A 26,550-nucleotide genomic window follows, 5' to 3' on the forward strand; every position below is an offset into this window, starting at 1 on the left:
TGGGGTCAGGAAGGCCAAGGCACAGCTGGAGCTGAACTTGGCAAGGGATACAAAGGGCTTCTATAGGCATGTCAGCCAGAAAAGGAAGGTCAAAGAAAGCCCACACCCCTGAAGAACACAACTGACAAGCTGGTAAAAATGGACGAGTAAAAGACTGAGGTACTCAACAACTTTTTTGACTCAGTCTTCACCAGCAATCTCGCTGGACCTCAAAGCAGGGACTGGAGGAGCACTGTATGAGATCAGGCTTCAGACCACCTGAGGAACCTGAACATATGTAAGTCTATGGGACCTGATGAAATGCATCGAGGAGTCCTGAGGGAACCAGCCGATGTAGTTGCCAAGGCACTCCATGATATCTGAAAAGTCATGGTAGTCAGGTGAAGTCTCCACCGAGTGGAAAAAGGGAAACACCCATTTTTTAGAAGGGTAGAAAGGAGGACCCTGGGAACTACCAAGCTGCTAGCCTCACCTCTGTGCCTGGGAAGATCATGGAACAGATACTCCTAGACGCTACGTTAAGGCTCACAGAGGACAGGGAGGTAATTCAAGACAGCCGGCCTGGCTTCACCGATGGCACTTCTTGCCTGACCAACCCAGCTGTCTTCTACAATGGAGTGACTACATCAGAGGACAAAGGAAGAGCTACTGATGTCACCTATCTGGACTTTGTAAGGCCTTTGATATGGTCCCCCACAAATTTCTAAATTGGAGAGAGATGGATTTGATGGCGGTGATAAGGAACTGGGTGAATGGTTGCATCCAAAGGGTAGTGGTCAATGGCTCAGCGTCCAGATGGAGATCAGTGGTGTCCCTCAGGGGTCTATACTGGGACAAGTACTGTTTAATATATTCATCAGTGACACAGACAGCAGGGTTAAGTGCATCCTCAGCAAGTCTACAAATGACACCAAGCTGTGTGGTGCAGTTGACATGCATGAGGGATGGGATGCCATTTAGGGGGACGTGGATAAATTTGAGAAATGGGCCCATGTGAACCTCATGAGTTCAACAAATCAAAGTGCAAGCTGCTGTGCCCGCGTCACAGCAACCCTTGGTATCCATACAGGCTGGGGGATGAAGGGATTGAGAGCAGCCCTGCCTAGAGGGCCTTGGGGGTACTGGTGGATGAAAAGCTGGACATGAGCTGGCAATATGCGCTCACAGCCCAGAAAGCCAACAGCACCCTGGGCTGCATAAGAAGCAGCATGGACACCAGGCTGAGAGACGTGATTCTGCCCCTCTGCTTTGCTCTGGTGGGATCCCATGTGCTGTACTGTATCCAGCTCTGGGGCCCCCAGTGCAAGAAAGGCCTGGAGCTGTTGGAGCAGGTCCAGAGGAGGGCTACAAAACTGATCAGAGGGCTGGAGCACCTCTCCTATGAGGAAAGGCTGAGGGAGGTGGGGTTCCTCAGCCTGGAGAACAGAAAGCTCCAGGGAGACCTTACTGTGGCCTTTCAGAACTTAAAGGGGGTTTATAAGAAAGATGGGGACAGACTTTTTAGCAGGGTCTGTAGCGATAGTACAAGGGGTAGTGGTTTTCAGCTAAAAGAGGGTCAACCCAGACTTGATATAAGGAAGACATTTGTGACAACGGAGGTGGTGAAACACTGGCACAGGTTTCCCAGGGAGGCGGTAGGTGCCCCGTCCCTGGAAACACTCAAGGCCAGGCTGGATGGGGCTCTGAGCAACTTGATCTAGTTGAAGGTGTCCCTGCTCATTGCAGGGGGGGTGGGCTAGACGGTCTTTAAAGGTCCCTTCCAACGCAAACCAATCTGTAATTCTATGATTTTACCTCCTGTGTAGCTGGTGACACATCCTCACACTGTGCAGTTCAGAGATGAAGTGGTGCTGGTTCCTGCCCAAACTGCCTCATCAGGCATGGTCTTCTCTGGAGACCAGTTATGTGCTGCATGCTGCCCTCATAAGGTCTGTAAAGCAGAAACTTTAGAAGCAGGATGTGCTTTTGCCATATGGCCGGTCTCCTTGGTTTGGAGAAGAGCACAAAGAAGTCCTTCAGGTAATGCTTGGCCTCTCTGCTGCCAGAAAGCCCCATGTTTTTTCCACCCGCTTCCAGAGATCACAGGGATAGCAAAAGAAAGGTTCAGCCCAAGTTCCTTTTGAAGTCCTCCGGAGCCAATGAATGCCCCTGGCTCCAGAGAAATCACGGGCTTCTGTCAGACAAGAGACTCCATCTGTGGTCCCTCAGCCAAGGAAGGAGTCTTCACCCTCAATAGCAGAACCGGGTGTGGAGCTCCTTGAGTCAGGCAGCTGCAGGTTCAGGACAACAGGCAGGTTCCCAAACAGCTGAATGCACACCTCTGCCAACCAGCCAGGAGGATCTGGGTCACGTAATGGGTCAACTACAGGTAAGGAGGTATCGATCACAACTGGTGATGTCTGCTCCTTCAGCTGCTGTTCTTGTCCAAGTATCACCAGAGTGTAAGCACATTCTTTGCTTCCTAGGCAGGCAGCAGAAAACTGAGCTCATTCTTTACATAGTTCATTGTGAGCCTGGGCTGCATCAGAAGACACTTTTGGCAGGCTGGGCATCTCTGCAGCAAAGCTTTTGAAGGTCAGCCAGCCCTGACAAGACACTAGGACAGAACAGTAATTTTCAGTTTTTTCCACAATGGCTTCTAAAGATACTCTCCGAGATATGGTCAGGGAAGATAGCTGGGCCACAGGACTGAGATTAAAGCTTCCATGGCAACCTGCGCTCCCACCAGAATGCAAGTAAATCCCAGGTGGGAAGATGATACTAGAAACTGCTCCAAGGATGTTTCTGCCTGTGTAGCACCTGGCCCACAAGGGCTCTTCTCTTCTTAGGAGACATTTTACCCGAGACACCAACCCTGAAAAGCCACTGAGATGCTCTGACTCATTTACCTCCCAGCTTCCACATCCCCTGGGAGTCCCCCCAGGCTCATCTCTATGCAAATACAGCGGACACTGACAGGGTAGGTCTCCTTTCTCTTCCAATGACCAAGATGTTTGGTGGTTTTTTTTACGGAAATCAAGGATCCTTACAGGCCCCAGCCATGACTCCCACCTCCAGCCCCTGCAGCAAAGCAGGTGAACAGTTAAGGAAAAAGGAACACATGGGCTGGGGTGAGCCATGCTGCTTTCATTATTTGGCTGTGACTGAGCCGTTGCTGTTATAGTTTCCACAATCACACATTTAAATAACATAACCCATGCAAAAAGGAAATAAAATAAAATAAATAAAAAACCCCACTATGGTCATCCTGTCTCCTAAGTCAAGAGAAGCAGGAGAAGTTTTCCCTGAGCAAGTCTGTGATGTTTCCCTGGTTTTTGCAGAGACACGTTGGATTCACATGGGGCTTGCCCAGATCAAAGGCCTGCCCAAATTGTCCACACACAACTTTCTGCCTGTGAGAGTCATGGGCCCATCTGGGACTCATCCCGCTGCCCAGGGAAGAAGGTCCAGAGCAGGATCCTCCCCCATGGCCGCAAACATCCTTGTGCACCATGACGTCAGTCCCCTTACCCATTACAGCAGCACTGCTTCTCCTCAGAAGGAAAACATTCCCTTGACACTGCTCAATATTGCCAGATGTCACTAACAGGACTGAGGTCTGTTCAGCAGAGTTTATCCTCTACACTCTTATGTCAGCCGCTTGTCTGATCACCTCTGGGTCCCTGGTTATAATTGCTTTAGTACCACAGGGTGGCCTGCTCTCCTTAACAAGGACTTCACAGCTCCCTCTGACTGCGTGACAGTCCTGAGCTCTTCATCCTGGCCTCTCCATGTTATGAAAGCAGAGCTTGGACCCAGAAAATGACCAGCTTTGACTTGATTAAAAAGGGGACGGAGCCCTACAGCACCAGCCAGTGGGTCAGCAAGCTCGTGACCTAGTGCTGTGCAGATGTATGGCCATGTCCCTCCACGTTGGTCCGGGGGCAGCACACCAGAAGAATCCTACACAGTCTTCTGTCCATTCTCTGGTTCATCTCCCGCTATTGGCAGCCAGGAGAACCTGTGCTGTTCCACAAATACATCACCTTGTCTGCCAAGCAAGACCAGGCAAGTCTACCACCATCTGATCACAGTGCCACTGTGCACAAGCCTTCTCCAGCCATTCAAGCAAGCAGTCACCACCTCGGATTACCATGTTTTCAGTGAGCAGCTGAGCAAGCTCTGGCTTGTCAGCTGCTGTCACCAACCACCTTAGGCATAAGCACCAATCTGATTCAGTTTTTCATGAAGCCATCCACACACCTTGGGTTTTTAGGGTTTTGTTTCTACAGGATGAACATACTTTGCGCTTGAGTGGCTCATCACAGCTCAAACAGCAAAGGGACAGCCACCACCATGCCCACTCATCCATCCATCCTTAGAGCCAAGGCAGCTTTGGAATGGGGAAAAACAGACCAATACTGTGTGAACCAGACAGACCACAGCAGCTTGAGGAAGTGTCATTTCTGATGCCTTCTGCAGCTACTGAGGAAGTCACAGTCCTTGACTGGACTCCTGCCATGCTGCACTGTATCCTCCAGTCTTAAAGGAGGAAAGAAGCACCTCATATGGTAAGAAAGCCATGAAGTGTTTCAGAAGGCATAATCCATGTCAGAAATACCACGCACTCATGCTGCAGTTCTCACAAAGTGCTGCTAAGTCATAGCATTATTTCCTTCTCATCCAAAACAGAAAAACCTTCTATGTTCAGCACTTCTTTGTCATGTCAGGAAAATAATTACCACTATTACCAACCCCCACAGAAGGGAAAAAAAAAAAGAAGAAAAAAAAAGCACAGCTGCTTTTTAGTGTTATTGGAAACCCAGGTTTCCACCTACAAACAGCTGCTGCCAGGAAGAAAAAAAAAGCCCCCTGCCAAAACAACAAAGAAATTTTCCACCTGACATAAGTCAAAAAGAGTCAGCAGGAGAATTCCGAGCACTTGGCAACCCAGGGAAGACAGAGGAGGTTCTGCTTCAGGCCATGGTGCTGCTGAATGCTGCCTGATGCAATTGCTATACACAGATAAGGCTTCCCAGGAAGACCTTCTGGAGGAACATCTCCAGAGACACCGCCTGCGCTGCCTGTACATGCATGTTCTGACTGCCCGAGTCCTCCCACCTTCCTCTTTCCCACAGCACTGGTCAGGTTTTACACAGACATGCTCTGGCTCAGAAAGACCACAGTATTTTCACAGATGCATGTCACTTGAGACAAAGCTTCTCAGAGCCCCAGCCACAGCCTGCGGGGGAACCTGCCCTGGGGATGCACCCCTGGACCGGCAAGGTCTTGGGTTGAAGTGCCCATGGAGGAGAGGAATGGCATGGGACCCCGTGCAACCTGCAGACACACGGTTTATTGGTGAAGGCACAGACTCAGTGCTGCTGGGACCTGGTGCCAGCGCTGCTGGCAAGGTGGCTCCATGCCAAGCCCTGGAGCAGGGCTTTGTTGCAGCAGAACAACAGAGGAAGTTACCAGTGGCCGCTGGCTGGCTGAAGGGTGAAGCTGAAGCTCCACAGCATCACCTAGTAGAGCCATCTTCCAAGAGGCCCAGAGGAATTTGTCATGTAGCATCTTTAAACAAAAGCCAAGTAACACCTGGTCAGACTCAGGGAGAACACATGTTGTAGTTTGCCTGAGAACAGACACAAACATCGAGGAGCAGGGTGAGCGGTCCTGCCAGATCACATCTATTTCTGCCACAGTCATGAAGATGGTCCCTTTGTCTCTTTCAGCTTAACCAGACTTACTGCTGGAGGCCAGAAGTTATTAGTGACCACGAGGCACAAGTTAACCATTCACTGGTGCTCTTCCCAACCAATCTGCAGGGTAGTGCCAGCTGTTAGCTTGCTTTCTGAAGTCATTTGCAAGTCTACACCCTCATTGTGCTCTGCTTTCCTGCAGACATAAAAGATCCCACAGCTGAATTACTTTTTGTCCTGGTTTCGGCTAGCATAGAGTTAGTTTTCTTCTTAGTAGGTGGTACAGTGCTGTGTTGCTGTGGTTTAAATTTCATATCTTAATAACACAGTAATGTTTTTAGTTATTGCTAAGTAATGTTTGCACTAAGGCTTTTCAGTTTCTTGGGCCCTGCCAGCAAGAGGGCTAGAGGGGGCACACTAGGACAGCTGACCCAAACTGGCTGAACGGATATTCCATACCATAGAACATCATGCTCAGTATAGAAACTGGGGGAGCTGGCCAGGCTTGCTGCTCGCTGTTCAGGCACTGGCTGGGCATCGGTCAGTGAGCGGTAAGCAATGGTATTGTGCATCACTTTGGGGTTTTTTCCCCCCCCTCTGAGTTTGATTTCTCTTTTTGCTATATCCCTTTTCATTCCAATTATTATTAGTATTTTTTTTTCATTTCAATTATTAAATTGTTATTACCACAACCCATGGGTTTTACCTTTTTCCAGTACTCCTCCCCATCCCATGACTCGGCTTGGGGAAAAAAAAAAAAAAAGAGTGAGCAAGCAGCTGCATGGTACTTAGTTGCGTGCTGGGGTTAAACCATGACAGTTTTAAAATATGAGGTTCTGGGCATAGCATGCAAAGACTTCAGGCACCAAATAAAAATTGTTTTAGCAAAGGCTTATGTATTTAGAGTAGAAGGGGAGAAGTAAGAATAGCTTTGTGTATGGTCCATTACACACAAACTGAGGAAAACAATAAACAGAATGTTCAAGGTGGAAAGGAGAAAAATCGATACCTCCCCTCCAGAACAGCTTTCACTTCTAAAAATAAACTTGTTTGGAAGTGCGTGAAGATCATCCCTTTAGCTATATCTATCTGGACAAGAACTGACAGCACTGAAAGAATATTCCTCTCTAATTTCCAAAAGTAACTTACTTTCACAGGGATAAAAAGAACTGCCTCCCTCAGTGCGTCCTCAGATCCTCTTCCCCAGCTTCTGTGTGCACAATACCATGAAACCAAGAAGCTAGCCCAGTTTGCAACAATGTCATGCCACTTAGAATTTGCGCAATGGGGGCGGGCAAGATTCTGTGCAGAACTCCACGTATTGGCACTGATCTCGACGTCCTGGTGCAGACCTTGGACCAAAACCCCTGCCTGTAAAGTTTGGCACTCTGGAGTATTTCCAGTGTCTTCCTGGGACTGTTTACCCAGAAGAAATCTCACCTCAGCGTACACAAGTTCAGGGCAGGCAACAAACCAGGTTCCTCCGCATCTGTGGGTAAAGATGATCTTTACCCATGCCTCAGATTTCACCAAGCATGGAGACTTTATGCTGGGAAACAACTTCTGCATAGCCTTTTGGCAAATGCCAACAAATGAAGAATAAAGGGGGAAATACATGCCCTTGAAAAATACTGATTTGGGAATTTCGTGCTGCACACAGAGCCACTTCATCGAAGCCTAACAGCTTGTCTTCAGCTTTAAAAATGCCAGGCTTTTTACAAGAATTAGATCCCAGGTAACTAACCAGCATTAAACACACTTCTCTATCTGCTAGCAGCTTGCTCAGCAAGAATTTAGAGTGTCATTTACTGAAACTTAGACGAGCGAAATGCAGGATAAATCAGATAGCACTACACTTGGAAATGCGTGCCATATGCCTTGCTACCAACGGCTAAACTACAGAAGCAAAGGAGTCTCCACCACAGCAAGCTCCACACTCAGCTGCAAGGCCATAGGCAGACGAATGCCACCACTTCTGCTGCCAAGCCACTCTTTCCCATAGCAGCTGCATATGGTACAGGACATGACCGGGAAGCTTGGGTGGAGAAGAACTTCACCTGCCATCTCCTGGAAGGCTTCACTGGCTTCTTTCAAGCCCCCTATCCATCCAGAGCCCTCTCACCCCTCTACTCTTGTCTGAGAAAGACCTGTCTCCATCTCTATTATCCCTGTAGCGTCATGGACCTGGACAGAGGGCCAGCCTCTTCCTTGCAGTTGTGCTGCATCCTTGCAATTATTTGCTTTTGGCCTTCCCACCAGTTTGGTCCCACAGCTTACTCATCAGTCTTCCTAGAGCTGCACGGGCAGATTCACAAATGGAGGGATGGGGCAAGGGTCACGTGCCTCTCTAGCTGATGTCAGTTGGAATTTATGCAGGGAGAATGAAATGCTGCCTTGCAGACTTCCAGAATTATTTTTTTTTTTCTTTTCCAGACTGGATTTTTATCCAGTTACACGACAGCCCTCTGAACATTTCTCTCTCTGCCTTGCTACAGAGAACCGCATATGGGAGCGGGAACAGGACCACAGAAAGAGCTAAAGCAGAGGAAACGATTCACTGAGGGCCTCCTATTTAACATGACTATCATTTCCATCTCCAGTTCTGGAGGTTCTGGGCCAGCTGGACTGCCCCTCCAGGACAAGACCCCCATAACTAATGGGTTTCCCAACACTTCTTGCCTTACAGCCCCTTTAGAGCATTCAGCCTTATCTCCCACATCCCACCAGCAGGTTGTCTCAGCCAAATCTGCCAGGAAGGAAAAATTTCAGATAGCTTCCCAGTACTGCAGTAAACCAGTCTTCAACACGGGAGCCACAGACAAGCTGTCACAGAGCAGTAGCAAAAATGTGTGATGCTCAAGAGGTGGAGGCCAGCATGCAAATCCAGAATAGGTTATACCCAGGTGGAAGCTGGCAGGTATGTTGTCAGCGGTTAGATAGCCATCATGAGCACATACAAACGGAACAAATCCAATCACTTTGGCCAGCAACACAAATCTGTAACACCTCCCAGCCCAGCCGAATATGCAATGCCACCCTGCCCTTATCTGCTGTCCTTCACAGAGCCTGATCTCTGTGCTCCAGCTGCCCTGCAGAGATCCTGCCTTTGCCTATTGAGACCACCGTCCTTTGTAATGAAGATGCTCTCCAGAATGCCGGATCTGATGTTTGCATGTTAAAGCCACTCTGACTTTCCGCTCCCCCCAGCTCAGGTGACATTCCTCTCACAGTATTATCCCATTGTTAAAAGGCAAAAATAATTGACTATGAATTCCACAACAGTGAGGGGCTGGGAACTTATCTGCTCGTTTTGTTGTCGGTTTGGGGGTTGCGGGGGAGGGGGGGGAGGGGAGTGAGGCATGTATAGCTTCCTCCCCTGAAAAAGAAAATTAGCTCACGGCGTTTGGTGCAAGAACAGGCCCAAAAACCACTGAACAAGTCCCCTGAACGAAGTCAGGCACACGAAACTCAAAGTAACGACCACTTTTCACACAGACACCGTCCAAGCAGCTACCACCCAGCAAGACGGGTATTTCTGGATAGCAGCTAACAGCAGGGCACTAGACCAGAACTCAGAGCTGCTGGCTTTCTGCTAGAGTCCTGGGTTCGTGGATTTCTCCCACCGTATCAGCAGGGCGACCGGCTAAGCCAGCCCGGTAGCACCGGTTTCTTTGATGACAGTTTTGGGGCAGACGCGCCTGCCGTTGGCGTTGCCTCCAGCAGCAAAGCAATTTTCCACGTGGCTTTGGAGAATCAGCCGATGCGGAGCGCAACCGGCGGCACTACTTACTGCACCACCTCTTCGCTCCAGCCGCTTTGGAGCGTCCCGGCGGACCCGCGCCGCTCCGCACCTCCGCTGGCACCGGGATCCACCGGGGCCCAACCCACCCGCCCGCCGCGGCAACGCCGGTCGGGCCCCCGGCCCGCCCCGCCAGACGCTCCGCGGCTCCCGGCCCGCTCCTCGGCGGAGGCTGCGGCGGGGCCGCGCCGACCGACGCGGGGAGCTCGCCCGAGGGGCCCCGGGGCAGCCGCGGCCGCTGCAAGGGGCGCAGGGCGGAGCCCGGCCGGACCGAGCCGGCGGCAAGGAAAAACGGCCCCGCAGCCGCCGCGCCGTCGGGGGCTCCCGCAGCTCCCGGCACAGGAGGGAACCCCCGCCCGCCGCCGCTGCTGCTGCGGAAGCTGCCCCGTTACCTGCTGCCAGAAGCGGAGCGCGGAGCCCGCGGCGGCGCTGGCGGCGGGGCAGGTGCGGCCGGTGCGGCCTCTGCCCGGGAAGGCGGGGCCGGGCAGCGGGGCGGGGCCGGGGGGCCGGTTGCCCCGCCCCTGCCGGGGAAGGGGGCGGGGCGGGGGACGGGGGCGGGGCGGGGTGTCCCCGCGGGTGCCTGATAGAGGTGAAGCTGCCGCACGCCGTTGACCACCGGGTCCGGGCAGCGGTGGGACTGGGAAGGTGCCCCGAAGGCACGCCGAAACCCACACGCCCGGGGCTGTTGCCTACATCATCCAACCTCAGCACCCGCAGCCTCAGCTTGTTCCCCTCTCCGGTTTATCAGCCCGTGCGTGTACAGCGTGGGTCCCTCCAGCAGCCAGCCACAGATACTGGCAGCCCAGTATAGCTCCCCCTTGGGTCCCAGCGTCACCAGTCGCTGGCACCTACAAGCACATACAACGCCCTGAAGCCGTGGCCCCACTCCAGCTGCTGGACCAGACCCTCCCGCGCACACCAAACATCCAGAGCTGCCCAGGACTGCCCTGGTTGCCCCAGTAGCCAGCCCCTCCGGTGGTCTCACCCCTAGAGACCCCCACTCCCCAAGTCCATGGCCACATAACCTCCTCGCCGCTCACCCAGCTGGATCATCACCAGCACTTGCACGCTCGCTTGCACACCCACACCACACACCCCAGAGTCCCTCACTCAGGAAGAACATTAGGAGTGGAGCTGTATCAGGCAACAAGACATGCTGCTCTGACCCGTTGCAGGGCATGGCCAGACAAACATCCTGACCAGAAGACAGTTTCTATGTTGCCGGCCATTTTTATTGTCTTACCCCTCTGTTTTCACTTGCTGGTTCTCCCCAAACCATGTCAATTCCTGTTTCCCCACATTTGGCTCCTCCCCTGGGCATCCTGTGTAACAGGCTTTGCAGAATCTCGGAACTCTCTTCCCCTGCACCCCACAGCATGTTGATGGCAGAGTCCCAGGGTGCTCAGACACAGACTCCTTTTGATGGTTTCATGCCTGGACTGTGGGGCTGAGGCTTTCCTGGAACAGCCCTGGGAGGGCCCTGGACAGATTTGCCCTTTGAGTCCCTAATTTGTGTTTCCAACTCCCTTTGTGCCTCTGTGCTCCTTACGGCTTGTGGAAGCGGGCCTCTCGTGGGCTAGTGACTACCGTATGGGCCTGGGAGTAGACAGGGCAGGGCATTATTTCGGCTTCCTACCCTGCTATTGCCCCTCCGTACCCCTCCGTGGGTGTGCCGAGCCACTTTTATCATGTAACACAGTGTGCAGTGCTCTTGCTCCTGGTACTCTAGGCACAAAGGGCTTAGTGGTGCTAAGGACAAAGAAAGTGGGGTGCAGGGCTGCTTGGACATCGCCTGGCACTGCACGACTTTCATTTGGCACTGCACAAATGGGGACACAGGAACCTACCACCACTGTGTCAGCTCTTCTTTTCCCATCTCTGACACCAGCCTTTGCTGCAAAAATGCCCTGCTCTGTGTTTAAATTCCCCTGCAACTGTCTGCAGCTCTTTATTTAGCACAAGGCTGGTCAGGAAACAAAGACTCACATACTGAAAGGTATTGATTTTTTCTGGTTTGTGCCTTTCTGGTTTTGCTCTTTCATACTCTCTAACTAGCCAGAACACTTCTGCACTGCGGGTCCTTCTGCCTTTACCTTTGCTGCTCTTTCTGCTCCTTTTTCAGAGACTTGAAACCCTCTCCCAAATCAACACACCCACAGAAACGATGGTTATTTTTCTTCACTGCTGCTGTAAAAGCTGAGTTTGTCTGGCACCTTTCACAATCACTACAACTTTGTAGTCACTGAATTTAACGAAAAATTAGGCTGGGGCCTGGCATCTGTAATTAACATAACACTAAACAGTGTCCAGGGAAAGGTTCTGCATCAACTGCTGATTCATGCACCTTTCCTGGACAATCTGCATCACATTTCCCTTCCTACCAGTGCCCCTGAATGATGTTTTCAAAGCGATCCACGCAGGAAGTAGAAGCTTAATTAATTAAAAAATAAATTAAGCCATAGCTCTCTCTCCTGGTGATGAAAACTGGTATCCACTAAGACGACAATTCAGAGCTTCATGCCAAGCTGCCAAATGTATTAGATTTGTACCTGCATGTGGTGGAACTGAGCATGTAGTTTTCTTCTCTCTGATTATTCTGTCAGGAGCCTGGGAAACATTTCTCCAGAAAGTGATGAGACATTTTTTCTCTAAATAGTGTTCTTCATTGCTCATGCTTTCATCATGTCACAGCTGACCCACAGAAGACTTCTGTCTGAGGAAACATTTCAAAATTATATGGGAGCTTCCAACTTGTTGCTGCTTGCCTGCTAAGCTCTTTCAATAAAGAATGCAAGAATATTAAACCTCTGGGAGCTCATCCTAGTCATGAGCTGAACCTGTGAAACAATCTCCATGTTCCATGATGCAGATCATTGCTCTGGAATTGCTGGGCTTAAGGATCCAGAAAGCTGCATCTGCTGAAGAAGAATTACTAAGATTTCATGAAGGAGAAAAAGCCTTCACATTTCACCTATCTGAAAAATTAAACTTAGTGGATTAGTCAGCCCTTCTCTCAGAGTTCCTTAGTCTGAATGTGGCAGGGCTTCCCAGCCATGTTTGAGTGCCTGTGTGCTGCAGTTTTTTGGTTCCACGGGGAACAGCTCAAGTTCCCTGACATTCTGCTTGCCCTTCTGCAGGATAAAACTGCAGGCAAGGCACACTTCCATCCTTCAGCCCTCTCTGAGTGGTTGGCCATGCCATTCTGCTGCTGCTGCCCAGCCCAGCTATCTGATGATGTTTGACCCATCAAAGGTCATTGAGCATTATGTGAGTGACACAAACTACCTCAGAATCATAAAATCACAGATCGGTTTGCGTTGGAAGGGACCTTTAAAGACCATCTAGCCCACCCCCCCTGCAATGAGCAGGGACACCCTCAACTAGATCAAGTTGCTCAGAGCCCCATCCAGCCTGGCCTTGAGTGTTTCCAGGGACGGGGCACCTACTGCCTCCCTGGGAAACCTGTGCCAGTGTTTCACCACCTCTGTTGTCACAAATGTCTTCCTTATATCAAGTCTGGGTTGACCCTCTTTTAGCTGAAAACCACTACCCCTTGTACTATCGCTACAGACCCTGCTAAAAAGTCTGTCCCCATCTTTCTTATAAACCCCCTTTAAGTTCTGAAAGGCCACAGTAAGGTCTCCCTGGAGCTTTCTGTTCTCCAGGCTGAGGAACCCCACCTCCCTCAGCCTTTCCTCATAGGAGAGGTGCTCCAGCCCTCTGATCAGTTTTGTAGCCCTCCTCTGGACCTGCTCCAACAGCTCCAGGCCTTTCTTGCACTGGGGGCCCCAGAGCTGGATACAGTACAGCACATGGGATCCCACCAGAGCAGAGCAGAGCAGAGCAGAGGGGCAGAATCACGTCTCCCAGCCTGGTGTCCATGCCGCTTCTTATGCAGCCCAGGGTACCTTCTTAAAATACAACAACATCGCATTTGTGACCAGAGGAAGACAAAGCAGCTCAGAAGACAAAAGAGGTGTGAAAGACGTGTGGCAGAGCTGGTTGCGCTGGAGTCCTTCCAGAGAAGTGGTACCTGTGAGAAGGGCATGTGTGGGTCCAAGCCCTTCTGTGTGCTCTTTCTCCCCAGTGGGAAGACCTGTTTGGCAGGCCAGTCTGTAGTTTGAACCAGGGCATCTCTCTGAATCTCTCCTGTAGATCTCTCCTGCCTCTGTGCCCATAAGAAGGGCATGCCTTGCCTGTTTACAGCTCACCCTGATGCTCTGACTAATAGCTGGCTGCTTAAGCGTGGACGGCAAATCAGGCCAAGAGCCAGCACTGAGAAGCTCCAAAGCCTGCTGTGCAGGCACCCCTCACCGATCTGTTGTTAAGGAAACCCTTTCAGATCCCTTAGCAAGGAATAGACAGATTAACCCACGAAGCAGAATAGCTCAAATATACCAGAGCCAAACTATACAGTCCCCAATTTGCCCTTGAAACATCCATCTTCCTTCTCACCTCTTTGTCAATGTGTTTCAAGACAAGAAGCTCAAAAAGGAACCCATGGTTTTTCATCTGTGGTAGAAGGCAAAAAGGAAACAGTGTGACAAGAGAAACACTTCTGTTAATGATATAAGCAACCAGAAAACATTTACCCTGAAGGTACAAACGCATTCAAACCCTCCCAGACTGACGGGTAGCATGCTATAGGCTCTGATTCTACTTAGAGTATTTGCCTTGAGGCTCTGGCATTGATTTTTAGCATTTTTTTTTTTCACTTCCAAGTGAAGCTTTTAGGGCTGGTTTCACCCCCTGCATGTACAAAGCAGCACAGAGGTTCTCGCTGCAGCTTGGGCAGCATCATGAGCAGCAGGGGCACCTGTTCGTCTCCTCCCAAAATTAAGGGGAAAGAGCAGGAAGAGAAATCTTCCCTTGGGATGCCAGGAGTGCCAGGGTACCCTGAGCCCTTCGTGCTGTACTCCCAGACCACAGCAGACTGATAGGACTGGCTTAATGGAGATAAAACAGACCTGGAGTGGTGGGGACATCCCTGGGATGCCTGAATTGAGAACCGATGGGGGATTTCAAACTATCTGGCCTCACGTGACCTCAGTAAGGCAGATTCCAATATGACTGGTCAAATAACACTGCTTTCAGTATTGTGTCTCTCAGAAGAAAATCACAGCTTGGGAATGCTGACTTCGGTGATGCACAAAAGATGAGCCCCAAGCCGTAGCAGATCCCCAGTGACACCCGAAGGTCACTGGGGTGTCACACACACTGGGATGTCACACACACCCTCTGTGAAGGGGTCCCTGAAGATGCGGGCTGGCCCTGAGCCTGCGCAGCATCCAGAGGGTGCGGCACAGGGAGGCACATGAGGGATGGGTGCAGGGATGGCACCCCAGACATTCAGCTGCCCTGAGAGGTCATTGTGCTGCCAGCCTCTGCTCAGCCCTGGACACTTTCTGAGGCCAATAAAAGCTGACCATTTCCCCTCAGTGCCTGTCTATGCCTGGTCCATCCTGGCAGAAAGACGGGTGGAGGCAAGGCCCATGCCAGCAGGCAGAGCTGGAGAGCCCCTGTGCTCCCTCTTCTCCACACTGAGCAGAGCTGGCACCCTCGGCCGGTTGCCCGTGCCTCTGGCACTCCAGCTCTGGACCAGCTGGGGCCTCTGCTGGCCTCGCTCCGTGGGACCTGTGGTTTGAGTCAACCTCTGTCCTCAGGGTGTCCCAGCAGTCTGGCTGGACCCCCTCAAGCTGCCTTCCTACTCGCCTCTCTGTGATTCAAGCCAAGGACTTTGAACATTTCAGTTCTATCCTAAACTTGGTCTGTTGTACCTAACGTTTGCACCGCACTGCATCACCACGGTCTCATAAAGAACCTCCCCATTGCAGGGGGGTGTAGGAGCACCTACATGAGCCAGCTGCCCCTCTGTTTTTCAGACCCTCCTCCAGTGCTCTGGTGCTCTCATCAATGGCAGCGAGAGCAGTGCTGCATGCCATCCATGGGCAAGTCCCTCCCCAGCGGTGCATGATCAAGGCTTCCCTTCTAGTCCCAGCACCAGGGCATTCCTGCTGCCCTTCATCTCTTCTTTTACAGCCATGTCTATGACTTGCCAGGAGCACTTTCATGCCTTGTGCCTCTCATTCCCAAATCATACCCAGGCAAGGCTTTCCTTACAGAGACTGAAACAGGGTTTGTATCCCTGAACCAGCAGCAATTTTCTGTCAGCCTGGAGTATGTTCAGGTACCGGTGCGGCGCCGTGCTGCAGGACACAAGATTCCAAGCAAGAGATTCTCATTCTCTCCTGCTCCTCTTGCAAATGCAAGCAGTGGAGGAATGGAGTGAAAAGCTGATCGTATGTATAGCCTTGGCTTCCCTCCTTGCCCCTGTGAGCCCCGCTGCTTCCTATGTTGGGCTCCATGGCTGCAAAGGCAGAGGATCCTGAGTGGAAAGGATGCACCAGGGGCTGCTGCAGCAGAAGTAGCAGGGCTGGGCTGTGCACACGGGCATCTTGAGTCAGGAGGAAGAGCCAAGAGGTATCTATGCTGCCCATTTTGTATTTTGGAGTTGAACAAAACTCTCTGACCAGACTCAGGGGTGTGTCCCATCAGAGTCTGAGAAAATGCAGACTTGGTGGTCCCACAGCCTCCCTGAGCCCCTTCATGACAATGGGACCTTCTTTGGCTATAGCCTGCTAAGGAGGGATGGGATCCACCTGTCTAGAAGAGACAAGGGACTCTTTGGCAGCAGGCTGGCCAGCTTGGTGAGGCGGGCTTTAAATTGCAGGACTCGGGGGCATGGGTCGAAATTGGCAATGCTCACGCCATCACATCAAACTGGGGAATAAGCCAGGCCAGCCAGAACAGTGATGTATGCTCCTTAGCTGCCCGCCAAGCTGAGCGCCAGGCAGCCAGCCACCCCAAGGAGCACGTGTGGCTGTGGTGGATCCACTTGCACCTCTCCAACCTACCTCTCCAAAATACTGGTACCCCAGCACACACAGCACGGAGAAAAAGCAGGAAGAATTAGAGACCTGTGTGAGGTCGCAGGGCCGTGATCTCATGGTAATTACAGACACGTGAGGGGATAGCTTGCACGACCTGAATGCTGTCATGGCTGGCTGCGTACATCTTAGGAGAGACAGGGCCAGCAAGGAGAGGTGGTGGATTTGCTCTTGGTGTGAGGAGCAATAGGAATGTATCGAGCTCTGCCTAGGGGAGGATGCAGAATGAGTCGAGAGCTTACCGGGCCCGTGTCTGCCTGGATCCGGCAGCCCCAGCCCGCAGCCGGTACCCGGGCATGGCGTTCCCTGGGCCCACGGCACGGTGGAACCTCTTCCCACGGTGCCACCCATGCCCTGGCTAGCACAGCCCTTGCTGTGTGGGCACGCTGCCTGCCCCTGCCCCACCTTCAGCCATTCAGTAAATGGTTTCATGAATACACTTGAAAGGACCACCGTGGGCCCGAGGTGGAGTTCACACACTGCTCCGCTCGGCCGCCAGTCTCTGGTCTCTCTTTTTCAGCACTGGTCAAGTGGATGCCCTTTCCACAAGGCAAGGAGATCCACGGCTCGTTGCCCTTCAGCAAAGGGGAAGAAGCCACCTCCCCACCAGGAAACCCGGAGGGGGGAAAAGCAGCAGAAGCCAGACCCTGCCTGTGCTGGGCCACAGACACAGAGCTGTGGCATTGGATCAGCAGAAGCCCCTTAGGAACTCGCCGAAGGCGTACAGGCCTACATCTGTCTCTTTCAGTCACATCCATCAAGAACGCACTTCAGCCAAGATCGAAACGCCACCCGCTTCCAAGCTGGACAGGAGAGCCCATGGCAGACAGCGAGACAGCAGAGGCAGCTGGATGCTTCTCATGGATGCTTCCCCTTCCCAGAGCGGTCATCCCAGAGCAGGCAGAACCACTGGGAGCAGAGTCACAGCTGATGCCAGGGCTGGAGCTTCACCGTGTGGAAAGGCAGCTGCCCACGGAAGACACGCATGCCTCTTGGTGTCAGCCAGCAGCCCCCAGCAATGGGAGAGAAGCCACCCACATTGGGGCTGTGCAAGCTGACTTTGCCAATGACGAAGATGCTGGAGAGCCTGGCGGCAAAGCTCTTGCCCTTGGTATCCTTCACATAAGCCACGTCAAATCACTGGCCAGTGATCATCCCGATATGGCCCAGGCTGGCACCACCGGTCACCATGCACAGGTTACGTGGGGTGAAGGAAGACAGGCATGACAAGGGCTGGCACCAGGGGCCATGGTGAAGCCCTTCCACTTGGGCTCTTTGAGGAGCACCGCTGGAGAAGGGGAGGGACAGAGCTGCGCTGGCCCATAGAGTGGTCGCTGGAGCACCTGGTGACACCCACGTCCCACAGGAACCTTGAGAAGCCAAATTGCTCTCTGGCCCTAAGGCTGGTGCTGAACATTCCCCACCACCTTCTTGGCTGTGTCAGCACCAAGGAGGCAACCCTGCTTCATCGTCCGGGTTGTGAGTGTGATCCCTCGCACACTTCACCTCTGGAGGAAAGTCACTGGAGGAGAGCAGCCTGCGAGGGACCTCCCAGAGCCTGCTGGGGAGAGGCTGGTCCCCCCACAGTCCGTGGAAACTCCTGGGAGCACCCCAGCACGCCCAGTGGCTGCTGAGCCTCCCCTGAATTTCTGTAGGCAGGCACCAGAGCGTCCCCAGGCCTGGGAGCCCAGTGTGGGAGCAATGCCTGGGGACAAGGCCCAGGGTGGTGGCACCCAGAACTGTTGAATGCACACCCCAACACAGAGGGGTGAGCCCCTGCTCACCATCTCCCAGTCCCAGGGGAACTCAGCCCCACAGGCTGGGGGACACCTGCCCTCTCCCCAGCCCCTCACGGACCCAGGGGTCTCTGCCAGGGGTATGGGACACGCTACAGCGGGCAGGGGAAGAGCATCCCAGGATTGCACAAAGCTTATTAACGGGATGCCCAGGGGAGGAACCAAATTGGGAATTGACGCAGTTCAGGCAGGATGAACATGTGAAAACAGAGGGGTAAGGTGATAAAAAGGGTCAGCAACACAGAGACTGATTTCTGATCGGGATGCTTGTCTGGTCATGCCCTACGCTGGGTCAGCATAGCCTGTCTTGCTGCCACCTTAATTCAACTCCACTTCTAGCATCCTTCTTGAATGAGGGACTCTGTACAGTGTGCATGTGTTTTCATGGTGGTCTCAGGCCACAAAGGGGAGCACATCGAGGCTGCTTGTGCTCTCTGCACTTGCGTGAGTGCTCAGGGCTCCTGTCTGCACCGATGCGTGTGGCCAGCCATGTATATGTGACACATATATCCACAGCCACGTACCTGCGAAACTTCACGGCACAGTTTTGGGAGCAGGGGGGCTACAGGGGTGGCTTCTGTGAGAAGCTGCTAGAAGCTTCCCTTGTGTCAAATGGAGCCAGTGCCAGCTGGCTCCGAGATGGATCCACCACTGGCCAAGGCTGAGCCATCGTAACATGGCTCATAACGTAACATCGTACATAGGTACCTCCTTATGGGATATGTTAATGTTTAAGAAGGCGGGGAAAACTGTGCAACAGCAATAGCAGCTGGAGAGAGAAGTGAGAAGAACAACTCTGCAGACACTCAGGTCTGCGCAGGAGGCCATGAGGTGCTCCAGGCACTGGAGCAGAGATTTTCCAGCAGCCTGTGGTGAAGCCCACGGTGTGAGGTAGGCTGTCCACCCTCAGGCCGTGGAGGCCCACAGTGGAGCAGATCCCCACCTGCAGCCGGAGAGGGCCCCCCACCAGAGCAGAGGGATGCTCGAAGGAGGCTGTGACCCATGGGCAGCCCATGCTGGAGTCGGCTCCTGGCAGGACCTGTGGTCCCGTGGAGAGAGGAACCCGGGCTGGAGCAGGTTTGCTGGCAGGACTTGTGAAACCGTGGGGACCCACACTGGAGCAGGCTGTGCCTGAGGGGCTGCACCCCATGGAAAGGACCCACGCTGGAGCAGTTTTGTGGGAAAGGACTCAAGCTGGAGCAATTCATGACTGACTGTCTCCCACTGGAGGGACATCATGCTGGAGCAGGGGCAGGGTGTGAGGAGCCCTTCCCCTGTGGAGGAAGGAGTGGCGGAGGCAGTGTGTGATGAACTGACCACAGCCCCTGTTCCCCATCCCCCTGCGCTGCTGGTGGGAAGGAGGGAGAGAAATTGGGAGTGAAGCTGAGCTCAGGAAGAAGGGAAGGGGGTAGGGGGAAGGTGTTTTTGGGATGTGTTTTTATTTCTTATTATCCTATTCTAATTTGAATAGTAATAAATTAAGCTAACTTCCCCAAGCTGAGTCTGTTTTGCCCATGATGATAATTGGTGAGCGATTTCTCCCTGTCTTTAATATGCCTCATGAACCTTTTGTTATATTTTCTCTCCCCTGTCCAGCTGAGGAGGGGAAGTGATAGAGCAGCTTTGGGGGGCACCTGATGTCCACTCAGGGTCAATCCACTGCAGCACTGTAAGGGTGTGCACGTGTATGCACATGCTTTCTGTTAATAGCTGCTCAGCCTCACTGCTGGCTGAGCCTGGGTGCAGCAGCCTCACCTCTCTTGGGCTGCTGGATCCAGCCTTCCCTACAGGGAGCAAAGATGACTTTTTCACTAGTGAGCCAGTTCCAACAGTCTGGCAGAAGCAGACAGGGGAGGCTGGAGCATCAGCACTAGCCCCCTCCATGCTGCAGCTTGAGGTTGCTGTGCTGGTCTCCTTCCAGCTCTGTGCAGCAACCACTACAGGTACAGCCTCAGGACAGACAGAGATGGCCTGAGTATGACATCTCGGTGAGGTGGCAGGTGGAGGTGGCGAATGGAAAAGCAGAACCCCTTGTTGGATGCGTGCTTCCTCTAGGAACTGCAAATTAAGCTTTGCTGCCTGAGCACTAACCTGTCTGCCAATGCAGGCAGCGAGGAAAGGCGTGGAGTAAAGCCACATCATCACACGGAGATGCGTGGTGTGATGGTGACCTCTGATGGTAAAGGAAATACTGCTACAGAAAATCAACCTGTGTCACCATCTGGCCCCCTGAGGTGCCAAACCCCGGGTGTCCAGACATGTGGTGAGCATGCAAGGGTCTGAGGGGAGAGGCCAGACCAGTCTTGCTACTCCTTCTCCTCCTGCTACGCATCAAGAACTGTTCCCCTGCCCCAGGTCCCCACTAAGCAGGACGTAGCTGGTGAGGCTGCTGGGGAGATATGAGCCACAGCAAAAGGGAGCAAAGGGGATTGGGGAGCTGGGTAGAAGCACAACACTGCTGTGAAGTGGGAGGCTTCCAGCTCAAGGTGCCCTAAGGACTCAGCTGTTCATGTGGTTGGCGCCATCTCTTTGCCCTGTGTCTCTCTGGGCCCCATTGTGCCTTTTCACTGTGCCCGCTGCAATGCTCAGGTGAGAGGAGGGCATGAGGCTTCCTCTCCTGGAACTGTTACGCTGTGTTTTAGCAGCTCTGTGTGGATTTACATTGCTGGACTGTCTGCTCTGGTATCGTTTTGCTCCTTTTAATCACCCAGTTTACACAACCCCCAGGATACCCTGCAGGCCCGAACACTGCCTCATTATTTGCTGCTTGCTCTGCAGAGAAATAACATCTCTCCCCCAGTCCTATTGCCATCTAAGGGTGTCACTCTCCCCAGCAGTACTATACCAAATGTACCCCTGCACAAGAACCTGTGCAGCCTCCTACGTTGTTCCTAGAAGAGGTCAGTGCGATGTGGTTTTAAAATTTTTCCCCTGCTTAAGCTCCTTGTAATTTGGCTTTCCCTTTGGATTAGCCATCCAGTTGACAGCTCTGCTACAGCACGGTGTTAGCAGGACTAGATGTAGATTCCGTTTTGGAATCTCATTCAACGAAGTTATCTGTGCCAGAGAGTCTTCCCCCTTGTACAGTTGCCAAGAGTCCTGCTGGAAAGGTGTGACTGACACTGCTGGCTTTCCTGGCCCGAAGTAGCTGCCGTTAGCTGCAATACATGCCAGAGCTTCCGGCTGGAATTAGTTGAAAGGAAAAGACTTCAGATTTGATAAAGTCAAGAGGCAGAGCTCTAACCGCGGTAGACTTTTTCTCTCTGCGGGGAGACACGGACAATATTACATGGCTCAGAACTGAGGAGAGAGGATGAATGGACACAAGACCATGCCACCTCTGGGTGTCTGTTACTGTAGCCCTACTGAGTGAGCAATGGGCACTGATCTTGCAGCGCAGCTGCCTCAGACACCACCTATGATAGCTGCATTTATCGGTGCACCATCTGACTAGACAAACTTACTGGAAACTTGCAGAACGCTATATAACAGCCCCTGTCATCTCTTCTGACCTTCCCACTGATGTGCGGAATCGAACTCTACCGCTCGAGTTATAAAGCAGGTATGTTTATTGCGGCGCTGAGTGCAAGGGGGGTCGCTCCTCCTCACTTGCACACCGTTTCAACAAGCAGCCCGATATTTATTATACAAAGTCAGGCATATACAGAAAGGTTTCCGAACATTCGGAATCCCCCTCTGGCGCCTCTTCAAGATGTATTTTCCAACTCCTTGGGCAGTTCCCTGAAGTTCCTGTTTATCTTTGCATACATTAATTATGCAGACATTAATGCTTGGTCCTTCCTTATTGTCCACTCTGAACACTCAAGCTAATACGTGCCCACGGGGCTGGTTTTAATCTGTATCACCACGATCCCCCGCCGGGGGATCCACCCTCTTTGGGGTGGGGGCCGTTTGAGTAGGCCGTTGCTGATCTATTACTACCACAATTATTTTCCCCTGGTTTGTTTTCTTTTAGCAGTTAGCATGCCCTAGTCAGAAGGCTCCTTATTGACATTCTTGTGGAGCTCATCTCCATCGGTACTAACTGTCCCTTCGCCGAGCGCTGAGCTCCTGCCCTTCGCCCTTTCTCGGATGCTGATGTTTCTGTTATCTGTGCAGCTTCTGCCTGCTGCAGAGTTTTACGTTTTTTTCACTATATCAACACCAGAGGCTGCAGATCCAGGCTGGAAAACAGGAAATAAAGATGAAAGCTGTTCACTAGTGACTGTCCCAAAAGAAAACAGCCTGTGGACAGAAATGGCAGACCAAGTCTCACAGGCAATGCTGCATGGGCAGTCCTGTTTGGGAGCTTCTGCCAGAGCATTCTCGTTTGAAGGAGACCTGCCTTGCATTACATCAACCAGCCTAAGCTGGTCTAACTCGCCCTTTGCCCTGGTTAAGGCTGGGTTAGATACCGGTATCTTCTCGTGTGCCTGTGCAGCACTGCCTGCAGTAGATGCATCGGTCCTGGACTCAGCGTACATATGGTCTTTAGTCACACTATCCGGTCTTTAGACCAGCAGAATTGAAAGCAGTAAGTATGGATGCTCCAGCTGCAAGGCACTGGGAAGCCAACACACTGAGCATTAGACGCCAGCAGCAAGGGCCACGCACACTATTAGTGTGCTCACGCACTAGGAGAGATGGCATTACCCTCTACACCAGGCCTGAGAAGCTGGATGGCATCAGTGGGGTGGGTGGGAACTGTCCCTTCAGCTTCAATTGGCAGTCACATTAATTTGCTTTTCGGCCTGGTTTGATGAAGCCCCCAAAATGTACCTTTGTACAGTCTGATTGCTGTGCGGAGTCTGTAGAGAGACACTATGGAATGGCAGGCTGAAATGTATTGGCCAGAAAAAGAGAAAGTGTTTTTGTTTGAACAAAGGCAAATGCTGTCATTAGTGTATGTATCAATATGGATTCTTTTGATGGGGTGAAATGGTCAACTTGGTAGGTAGCACCAAGGCTCCAGCACTATCTACTTTGCCTCCCTTTAGTGCTTCTGCAAGGCTTCCCCTGGGCCTCTAAACCGCCTTTGATACATATGCAACAGCAATAAACGTCCTGGTACAGCTCTAGAGGTGGAGGTTTCTGGCACTTCTCTGAATCTTACTGGTAGATGCCGAAGGAACCAGGGCAGGCTAATGCTGTCCTTTCAGCTGGCTGATAAGCTGTTTCCACCATGCAGGAGCAGCCCTGGAGAGACACAGCAGAACAGTGTATAGAAGGCCACTTCACAAAACATCTCCATCAAGGAGGATCAAGCCATCTTGGCGAGTTCTCCCATCTGCCCCAGCCCCAACCTGTCTGAAGTCTCAAAAAGGGCAGGCGGGACAGGTTTAATTTCAGAGCACTATTTACTGCCTGCCTTCTGCGCTAGCCCAGTCTTACCCCAGAGCCAGTGCCAGCACTTCATGGGATGGGGAGGACCCCTGGGGCAAGAAGTCTGAGTTCTCACTAGTGTGCTGGCCTTGCCCCAGAAAGACCCCACTGCTTGTCCCCAGTTACCTGTGAAGTTTGGCCTTTCCTCTCGCATCACTACTCCTTAATCACTTGGGAGATCCAGCTGTCCCTTGTGGCATCATCTGCAGCTTTTGTCAGCTTTCCATACTGTCACCTGCGATACGCAGCCATGTCATGCAGTTGCCCATGTTCTGTTCAAAGACCTTAGCCTCTAGCCAGCGTTCGGTCAGTGTCTAGTCGTCTGATATAGATTTAAAACCAGCCCCGTGGGCACATATTAGCTTGACATGTTTAGAGTGGGCAGTAAGGAAGGGCTCATCGTTAGCCAGCAGATGCGTTACACTTGAACAAAAGGTTAGATGATGGAAGACACGTGAAGAACTCTAGTAGGTAACAGAAACTAAACAACAGGCTGCTAATGTATGCAAAGGTAAGCAGGAACTTTAGGCAACTGCCCAAGAAGGTGAAAAGTACATCTTGAAGAGGTGCCAGAGGGAGGAGATTATGATAATGAATTTTTGGAAACCTTATGTATATGCGTAACTTTGTACAATAAATATCAGCCAGCTTGTTGAAACAGTGTGCAAGTGAGGAGGAGCAACCCCCCTTGCACCCAGCACTGCAATAAATATCCCCGCTTTATAACTCTCCTCGAGTTGTAGAGTTCAATTCCGCATGTCATGTCTGCCTGTAGCCCCAGTAAATGAAAGCTAAAATTTTCATGCAATTACAGAGCTGAGTAAAACTAAGAACATAATACGAGCTGTCAAAATCGTGCAGTTTGGAGGTTTGAGGGAATTCTGGAAAGTTGACACAAACATTTCAAGGGCAGCTCGGGAAGTTGTTCATGCTGCTGTCAAAACCCAAAGCCAATGTATTCTGTTCCTTGCCAGTCACTCCACATCTGAAGTCTCCTCCCTATCCAATGTGGGTTTCTCCCAAAGGAAATGTTTCTCATCCCCCTATTTTACAAAAGGACAAGGAGTATAGGGTAGCCCCAGTGAAACAACTCTCCAGTCAATGCCCTGGCAGAGTTCTCATTCACGTTGCTCCTTAACAGCATTTTTTTGTCTTTTCCTTGCTCCAGTCTCTCCAATACTGTGTCATGTTTGATTCAGCTATGCCCAGAATTGCCCAAGTTCCTTTATATTCTCCAGAGCGACATCTGGGAAAGCAGCATCACTTCTGCTTTTCAAATACAAAACAAGACTGGGAAGACCAACAGTCTTGAAATGTAGGATGAAACTCCTTGCTCTTCTGCTAACATGGGCTGGGGACCTGCCAATCCGTTTCTGCTAGCAAAGACCAGAGAAATCCAACATTCAGAATGAAACCACAAGTAAATCAATGAGATTACCTGGAAGCCAGCAGAACAAAGCTAGTTTATATCAGCTGCAGATCTGGGCAGCTCTGTTGTGTTTTTCTCCTGGACCTTGCTGTAATGCTCTCAGGAGGGCAGTTTTACAACTTTTTTTGACCAGAAGAGTTTGACCCTTCATTTGCGCTGGGAATTGGTATTGAATGTCCTGCAAATGTGCTCAGAATAGGGTGATTCAGGAACACTTTCCCTTGGCCATCCTTCGCAAAGTCAGGGTGGGCCCTTGAGGTACCACAGAAAAGCAGGAAAGCTCCCCCAGCTAATGGGAGATACAATTAGCCCCTGTTAATCACTGGCACAATGAAAGCAGCTGCTCTGTAATTGGCTTTGCCTCAGGTCATAGGCAGCTTAGCTGAGACAAATCTGGGTTTTTGAATTATCTGCCTACTGCCTATCAAGCAACCAGGCAGAGCAGGGTGGGCTGTGGAACACAGATGTCTTGTGGGGGTGATGGGGAGAGCCACAAGCCTCTGCCTGCTTGTTTGATCCACTCCAGGCACCAGTAGTGCCCGTGCCCATCTCTGAAGGTGTTCCCAGCATCTGAGGAGAGCTGCTGAAAGCATTGCTGCCTGCCACAGGCTGGAAATCGCTGGCTGAAGCCTGTATGTGTGGATGGAGCTCAAGAGTGAGACTTGACGGCTGTGTACACAGTTATCTGGGTGGGCCTGGTCTCAGGCCTGAACCAGCTCCTCTCCCTAAAAAAGGGCACAATTCCAGTTAGCATTCATAGTCATCCAGTATCTTAACTGAAATTCATACACAGCCCACCTTCCTGTGACATCCAACTCCTGGAGCGGGGGCTTTGGGGTTGGCCAGAGGCCTCTCCAAAGCCAAGAGCCCTGGTCTTCTCAGTCTTTCTGTACCTGTTATTAAGTATTACTGGCCTCCGACGGTCTCCCGGGACTTGTTTGGGAATGGGGGTTGCATTTACAAAAGGCAAAAAAAGATCTTGCACGGTGGAGTTCTGTGCTGGAGTGAAGGCTCTTGTGTTCTAAACAAAGCAGAACAGCTAAGTCAGTTACTGCAGATCAGCAGCGGTACAAAAGACAATGGTGCATAATTCAGGAGACTGTGTGTGAGTCAGGAAAGCTGGCAGAGCTAGAAGCAGGTTGACTCGCAGCCAGATAAATTCTTCACTTCAGTTAGAGAAAAACAGGTATCTATTAAGTCGCACTGTAAACAGGTTACTTAGAAGGCACCAGGAATATGTCAGAGGGGCCAGCAAGGCAACTGCTTCTCCTGCTTGGTGCAGCTATAACCCTCTCTTCCCAGCGATCGAGAACATTGAGACTAGTCTGTTCTTCAGGATCGTGTTCTCCTGCACAACTCACATGGGTAGTACCACACAAACGGGGAAGCCAGTGGGGTTCGCAGCAGCAGATGTGATGGCATGGCCAGAGGCGCTGAGTTTGAGGCTGCTGTGCTGACATGCTTTGAACCATCACGATGTGCAACCCACAAAAGCGGGCTCTGTTTCATCTGTGTC

At 51.8% G+C, this 26,550-nt stretch overlaps 1 protein-coding gene across 9 annotated transcripts in view; it reads right to left on the reverse strand.

Annotated features, from left to right (window-relative positions):
* The window catches only part of FRMPD1 (FERM and PDZ domain containing 1), a 62,810-nt gene that overhangs the window by 34,863 nt on the left and 1,397 nt on the right, over window positions 1-26,550 (reverse strand). For 2 of the 9 annotated variants that reach the window (XM_080372474.1, XM_080372473.1), the window contains exon 1: window positions 1,795-6,090. The exons of 6 other annotated variants lie outside the window; for them this stretch is intronic. The gene's annotated coding sequence lies outside the window, so the exon portion shown is untranslated. Of the gene's footprint in view, window positions 1-1,794; window positions 6,091-9,872; window positions 10,023-26,550 lie in introns of those variants that run through there. One more of the 9 variants, XM_080372478.1, reaches the window with a different exon arrangement.

This window comes from Falco punctatus (assembly GCF_963210335.1).
Source record: "Falco punctatus genome assembly, chromosome: Z".
Classification (NCBI taxonomy): Eukaryota; Metazoa; Chordata; class Aves; order Falconiformes; family Falconidae; genus Falco; species Falco punctatus.